Here is a 7,766-nt window from a genome sequence, read left to right as displayed (position 1 = left end):
TTGAAGCAACCAAATAAACACATGGTTGAGCATTGTGGTTGGACACTTAGCTTCTTAAAGAAAAGTGAGAAAGAAGCAGGCATAATTTGGTTTGTCATCCTTCTTTGCCAGTAAACTACAGATGCTACTGGAAACAGTGCATTTGCTTCCTGAGACAAGTAATTTTTTTGCTTTTCAAGAAGTAATAAACTCAGCAAAGCTCATGGGCCATTTAGTTTCCTGAACAGACTTTGATGCTTTAAGCATATGCCCAGCATTACATGGATGATTTCTTACTCACTTGGCTCTGGATGGCTCCAAACCACGCAGTTACTGGAGAATTTTTATGCTGTGAAAGCAGAGTCATGCATTCAGCTAGCTAAACAGTAAAAGCATGGAAATCAAGAGTTTTTAGCATAAAATGCTAAATTATATTCTTTGTTAACCACATCTACGTTATTACAAGTAAATTTGTTAACTAATAAATTGTTAGAAGATCACCACCCATGAGAACAGCATGGGTCCAGAGCCACTACTGAGCCCACAAGCTGAAGTCTCCTCCTGCATGAAAGGTTACCGTGAGCAGAATTAAAACTAAAAATTAGATTTCCTGTTCCCGCCCTCCACTACCAGCAGCTAACTCACAAGCAGCCTTTTTTCTAGAACCATCGATAAGAGGCAACAGTTATAATTGCCTTTGACTAGTTTCTAGATCACCTAAGAAAGATATTAGTCACAGACCAGTAACAAATAATAACTTACCGTTTTCCAAGGATAAGTGTTTTCCAGAAGCATCCGAAGGAAACCACCTCCAGGTAAAGATGTTTCCCCGTCGGCTGCGTGCCGTTAAATGAGGTTCATTAGGGGTGGATCCAGGCCCCCTCCTTCTGGCCACACAAGTGAATTGCTTGCACCTGTGCTCTCAGGGATGGGCGCCCCCACGCGTGCCCCCCCGGCCCCTTCACCAGGTGCTCAATCAGTGGTTCGGGCCGTGACCTAACGGCTCCTACACGCCGTCCCGCCCCCTCTTTATACCCTTCATGTCCCACCTTCAGGTTGACTGAGGCCAGGCTCACCATCAGGGGAGCACACCAAGAAGTGGATGAAACGTCAGTGCTTCAGAGGATTGCTTCACCTTACACTGTGGGCGCCGTTCTTTTTATCCTTCACATAGTGTCCAGGCACGCAACAACTGCTACAGCAGCACGGCCGCTCCCAAGTCTCTGAAAAGCCAGACTCTGGGAGTTCCCCAATCTCAAAGATTGTTTTCTCTTCCATCAGTGGAAAGGTAGCTATGTGATGCTGATTATCATTCAGAAAGCACACATCTAATATAACTGCACCGGCTAACAGAATCAAGAATAACAACAACAGAAAACAATAATGATGGAGCAGCTCAGTGTCTGCATTTAAAATGAGCTGGAAGTATCCAGCTCCAAATTAACTAAAAACAAACAAACAAAATAGCAAATAAAGTATATTTTTTTTTCTACAACTTCTCCTGTTCAACCTTTCAACTGTCTTTAAGCTACTCACAGCTTTAAAATCTTGTCAAAAAGATTTGCAAAAGTCCTGCAGATGGACCAGGCAAGAATGAGGCAAGGAAACATATCCAGGTCAATTCAGCTAATTCAGAGAGCAGATCGGGAGAAGAACCAGTAGCAAATACAACAACAGCATAATTCAAGCAAGAAGAAACCACATCACAGTGTAAGCAGAGCTTCTGCAGTATCAACCAGAGGGAGGAGGGCCAGGTGGCAGCAGGTCCCAAGTGTGGCTGATTAGGGCAGTTAGGCTCATCGATTCCTCTGAAAGCCCTGTGTCAGGGTGCTCTGGCCCAGTGTTTTGTTTGAATGAGCTTTAGTGATCAGAGCCTTTTGGAGAGCACACTGTAGCAAGCGACTATTGCATTGTAAGATGTATCAACTGATTTCTTACTTGCACCAAAGGCTTACATGGTGTAGATCAATGGAAATCTATTTCACAAAGAATTCTACACACATTGCACATAAAATCCATAGGAAACTCAGTGGGAAACAGCAACCTACAATTAATAAACTTCTAAGTTGCATACTTTGAGGTTTCTGTCTTTTGGCCTGCTTTTATAACATTTTCATTCTGATAATGGACAAGAGTTTTGCAAGGATATTACTATCAGAGATCACATCCAAACCTGAATCTGGAAAAAATAACACAGGAAGAGGGTGACCCCAGGAGCACTTTTCATGTTAGCAACACTGGATGTCAGGGGAAGATCTGAGCAGCAGCTCATTTTCCCTGCCTGCAGTATGTATGGTCATGTCTGTGGGCATCTCTGTTAATTCCAAACTGTGAGTTATCCACGCACACAGCATAGCTACTAGCTCCTCAGCCTGCCTTAGCACAGACATTCCTTGAAGTCTAGTGCATCTCTCTCAAGACCTATTTCCCCAGTACTATTCCCTGCAAATATGGACCTTCATCTCTCCCAGGCAAGGAACAGCTTATATTTTCTATGTATGGGATTTAGAGAAAAAGCCTTCAAAATGTGTAAGCATCAGAACAGAGATTTTTTTTTCAAATAAATAAAATGTATGAGATTGTGAGTTGCTCCTCCACTTCTTAAAAACCCTCCTCAAGCCCTGAAGATAACTTGTTTACCTCCACCATATTCCTACAGCTTTTTAAACTTCTTCATACAGTGTTCCAGAATACATCAAAAAGCCATCTTCAAGTCTAAAAGTACTCATTGCTCCCCTCTTGAATAACACCAAATCACTGGTATATCACTGGTATAGTTGCACTTCACATGAAGCAAAGTCCAGACACTATTAGAAGAATGTACCCATCAAGTACATCATCAGCCTGTTTAAAGGAGTGCAGCTTGCTTCACAGAACATTAAAAAAAAAAAAACAACTCAGAAGACTGAGCACTCCAAACATACTCACTTGCCAGTGTTTTTGTAGGCTATTGCTGCTTGAAGCCACTAGTTTGAAACAAGTTTCAGATATAAGTGTCATAAAAAACTATTAAAGGCACGTGTTTTTTATGGAACGTAAAATAATCTTCAAACTTAAGCCAAAGCACACCCAGACAAGAAGACAGCAAGTGTGGCTTTCACCCTGAAAAGGAAAAATGCCTGCCTGCTTTCACAGCAATATGCCAGCACACGTACATGGAGACGTTGCAGCCACCTGAAGCAGCAGCATGAAACTGCAGAAGAAGAAAGAGCTTTTTCTCCCTCTTCTTTTCATTATGTCTCATGTGGAGACATTGACTCAGCAGCAAGCAAAGCAGATTCATCCACAGAAACAGAACAGCTTTAAGTGCTTCCACAAAAACAACAGCAGAAACAAAGGCACAAAAACAAATGTCCCTAACAAACAGCACTGCCTATTAATTTTCTTGCACTACTGTCAAGTTTCAGGGCTATCATTTCTGTGCATTTTTTTTCCTGTTATTTTCATCTGCCAGACACTCACTGAGGGCAGCCAGTTAACTTTTGCTTTTGGCAGAGAAAAGCTTTACAGAACTTGAAGCCTACATTTCTCAAGAGTTCTGCTCAGCTGCTGTAAAATTTGATGAGTGAAAAAACCATTTCTACATCCACACTTTTTCTGACAATCATAGACATTTTTTCTGACCCTCCTGTGCAGTGAAACACCACTGTCTTCTTCCAGTTTTAAATCAAATAGAGCCAAGAAAGAAACAAAATCTCTAACCTTATGGTGATGGTACTATTACTTCCATTACTACACTCTTTTATCCTTATTCTTTGCTAATATTAAATAGCAGCTATGACATAGGCCGGAATGAGATTTATCTTTGTACTTGTTTTCCAGAAACAGACAGATGTCATCATTTGCCATTCCTCAATTCCTTACAAAGAGCAGAAGCAGGAACTTATTGAGTCCCCCCCAGCTTCTGCACAACCACTGACCTGCTTTTATTGGAAATCAAGTTGCAGCACCCACTCTGCCTTCATCACTGAGAACTTGGGCTTCTCTCACACCCAGGTCATTACTTGTCTCACCACAGCCAGGGCAAGAGCTATATGGGCAATACAGATTATTAAAAAAAATGCAGGATCAAGTAATAGCTGTGATTCCAGCTTATCCCAGCTGTGCAGGTAGAGTCAACAGTACACTGCCAGATGCTTGATGACGGAGGCTGGATAGAGGAGAGACACTGCATAGTCCTTGCCAAGGGACAAAAATAAAACATTTTCAAGTGTCCTGGGATCAACAAAGGAATGACAAAAATATCCTAATAGGAAGAAGTCACAGTTCAATAAATCCTGTCCTGTCAAGACAGTGGATGCAAATTCATAAAACATCACACTTCATTTGCCCTGGTGCTCAGAGAATTATTCATTTAATGAGATTTCCTGATGTGACTTTAATCTCATATTATTTGATAATTTAGCCAACGTGTTCTTTGCATAGAGAATTTTATGACATAAATTTAAATTATAAGCAGCAAGCAGCAATTAAGACATCAGCACTGAATTGTATTTGATAGGTGATCATTCTAAAGGACTGTCTCGCTAATGTCTTTGTTATTCTTCTCTCACCCACATATACACAAACCTCTTTCATTAGCTTCCTGCATGGCTTTGAAAGTGCAGACCTGACAGAAGTAACATGAGTTTAGCAGTCCCTGTGCAGACTTCCAGCCATTACAGGAACTCAAGTCTCACTTGTTCCCTGCTCTTTTTGAACAGTGACAGTGAATCATGTCAACTTGTGCCAGATGCCAAAGCAGTTTTGTGGTGCCAATAAATATTCAGAGGAGACATGCTTCAGATAAAGACAGTAATTTATTTCAAACAATGATCTAAGCAGGGTTCAGACCTAGAGGTAAGAGGATGTTGGACTAATTTACTGCATATCCTTCATCTCGTCAATCCTGGGAGTATGAAGTCATATTTTAGGAATGAGAATTAGTATTGTTTTCACCGATTCTAATACATGCTAGCCTCATCCTGGCATCTTTATAACTAGGAACAATTCATTGGCTTTTGTTAGAGTATGCACGCACAACAATTTCAGGACAGCAATTTCTGTTCTATTAAAATAGAATCAAATTCTCTCCTTCCTTTTTTATAACGCTAGTTTACATTCCAGGATTTAAATATAATTTTTCTCTCACACTGGACTATAGATACTGGTCAACAGCCCTGTTTAATTCCCACAGTAAAGTATTTTGGAGTTTTTTTTCTCCTTCATCTTCACATCAGATCATTTTAATTCCGGCAGAGACTGAGTGAAGCAGTGCTGATTTCCCCAGATGGTTCTGCTTTCTTAGAACCCTGATGGAATGACAATTACAGCTGTGGAGATAGGCAAAGCTGTGAAATAAATGATAGAAAAAACAATAACTAGATTTCACTGGCATGCACAAGCTAACTGAAGCTATCATATGATTCATTATTGGCCCCATGCACAGTGCTGCCAGGCATATATTTCATTCTTCATCAGATTTCACTAGAGCTCTTCCAGACCTCTTTTCTATGAATCCAAAATGATTGGCAAATTCCTAAAGCAAGAAAAATGCATTTCTTCCAGACTTCTCCCCTGTGACAAATAAGGTGTTATCAGCAAGGGAAAAGCCACTTACTGGATTATCAAAGATGCTACTTCTTGGTATTTCCTTCAGGAACATGTGAAATTCTTTCTAATTTTGAGTCAGTTTTGCTGCACTACTGATGGGAGTGGAGTCCCCTGCATGATATCAGCAGTCAAAACCAAAAGCAGAGCCAGGTGACTTATGGATAGGCTCTGGCTGTCTCACAGTAACTGACAGCACTGAATAAATATGGACGATATTTGTTTGAGCAGGGTTGGAAGGCCTCAGAGCAGCTTATGCTCAGTAATAGAAAAATAGCAGCAAATCATGGCCGTCTGTAGACATTAAGTAGACTGTTTGGGTGGGAGGGAGTTGGGGAAATAGTTTATACTGAAGTATTTTAGTTTCCTGTGAAGTTGCCGATTCAACACCTAACTTGTAACAGCTCTTTTTATTTGCAGATATCCTGGGATAATGATATGTAAGGCAAGTAATCAGCCCAGCAGCTATCCATGAGATCTTCTCTGATTACACTTATTTCTTTCTAATATAAGACTTTCTACGAGGTGCCCACTGGCACATATCACAGAAATGAAAGAGACGGCTTGCTTTCTTCCCACACCTTGATAATGCACGAAAGCAGCTAAACAGGAAGTGCCTGTGGCAGCCAAGTTAAACAGGCAAGTCAGCAGAGACTCAGCCTAGCAGATATCCACGTGTGAAGTATCTGCATAAAGCAGGGCTATCTCATATCCCCCACTGATGTTAAACTCTTAACTAGAACATGCTACAATTTATCCTACCCTCCAGCTGAGCAAATGGGGGCAGGCCACTCCTGGGATTGTTACTATTCATTATTATTTTATAATGCCTGCTGGTGTTATTTTAGCAGCTGTTTGCATGAAGGAGTACCTAAAAGCCAGACCACCTTTGTGGCATCAGCACAGGGCACATACATTGGGAATGTAGAGCAAGGACAGAATGATGCTGGGTATCTGTGTCAGTGCTAGTATTACCTCAGTATGACATACATGCTAGTATCATGCAAGTTCTATGAGTGCAGGAATCACCTTTTCGTAAATTAACCAAGCTAACCTAAAGTTAGGCTTGGTTTATGGGCATTCTGGGTACCTGCAGCACCAACTGAACTGCAATGGCAGATGCTTCAGCTGAGAGAACTACTAAGAGCTCCAGCAGCATACCACAGGATAAAACCTGTCAGCAGGAGGAATACCAGCAAATCCTTACCATTATTACAGAGTCATTTACTCTGCTTCTGGTAAAGGGTTTTCCAGTGTGAAGCCTGGGAATGAGAGGCACTAACTGAGGTAGCTGGGTAATTCAGAAGATCTCTTAAGTCCTGTGCTCCTACTCTACTCCATGCACTCCAAACCTCAGAACTGATCACAAGCAGGTGCCAAGTGGCATGATCACACTGTTCTTTTAACATTGGCCTACAAGAGAAGAAATGTGAAGACATTTGATAAGAAAATGATTAGTGATCGTTTGTAGTATTATAAATAACAGGGTTACCTGCTGTACACTTTCCTTGACTGGGGGAAGCTGCTTTCAGAGACCTAATTCTGATACAGCATAACACCAAATTTACCTAAAGTTTTACAAAAGTTACAGAACTCCCACTTGGATTCTCTCATTTCCTTCAATCCCTCTTCCTTATATTCTACCTCAGTGTCCCACTGTTCTGCTGCAAACTGCACCCAGCATTCCCAATCCTCCACTGTTCTGTATTAAAATCCCTTCCCCACAGCTCCTTCCCAGTCTCCCCATAGACATAGTTCAGTCAAAGCAAAACACCAAACTCAGCACCTTGATATCAGCACAGAGTGAAGGAGATCTGTTCTGCAAAACGTCCAGGGTCTCCAAAACGTCAGAGCATCTTGGGAAGCAAAACTGAGCTATTTCCAACAATTCTGCAAAATTGGAGGGTGACAAAGGAACCTGAAGACTCTAGAGTCTGGCAGCTACATCACTGCTGTGGGATATATGGGAAATGGCTCTTTATTTTTCCTCATGTTTATCATCACAGACAACACAGTCAGAAACTCAAGGGATCTCCCAAGCTAGTTCCATAGTTTTAGATGTACTATCTTTCCCTCAGGGAAGAAAAAAACCACAAAATTTCTTATTTGTGAAGTGATCTAATTGCTCCTCACTCAGTTTCTGTAAGTTAGCTCAAGTATATTTCTGCTAAACATTTTAACTTTATAAAGCTGCATCT

The 7,766-nt window shown here is 41.2% G+C and overlaps 1 long non-coding RNA gene across 1 annotated transcript; it reads right to left on the bottom strand.

The window, feature by feature from the left end:
• Window positions 1–4,804: 4,804 nt before the first annotated feature.
• Window positions 4,805–7,442, bottom strand: LOC122194239. Its single transcript, XR_006183078.1, has 3 exons — window positions 7,355–7,442; window positions 6,776–6,981; window positions 4,805–5,309 (listed from the first exon to the last, which is right to left on the bottom strand). It is a non-coding gene; the product is annotated as an uncharacterized LOC122194239 (long non-coding RNA).
• Between the last annotated feature and the right edge of the window lie 324 nt (window positions 7,443–7,766).

The sequence above is a fragment of the Lagopus leucura genome, unplaced genomic scaffold, assembly GCF_019238085.1.
Source record: "Lagopus leucura isolate 7727_CA_CO unplaced genomic scaffold, USGS_WTPT01 Super-Scaffold_73, whole genome shotgun sequence".
NCBI lineage: Eukaryota > Metazoa > Chordata > Aves > Galliformes > Phasianidae > Lagopus > Lagopus leucura.
Note: the sequence above shows the minus strand (reverse complement) of the source record. Positions and strands in the feature narration are given on the sequence as shown.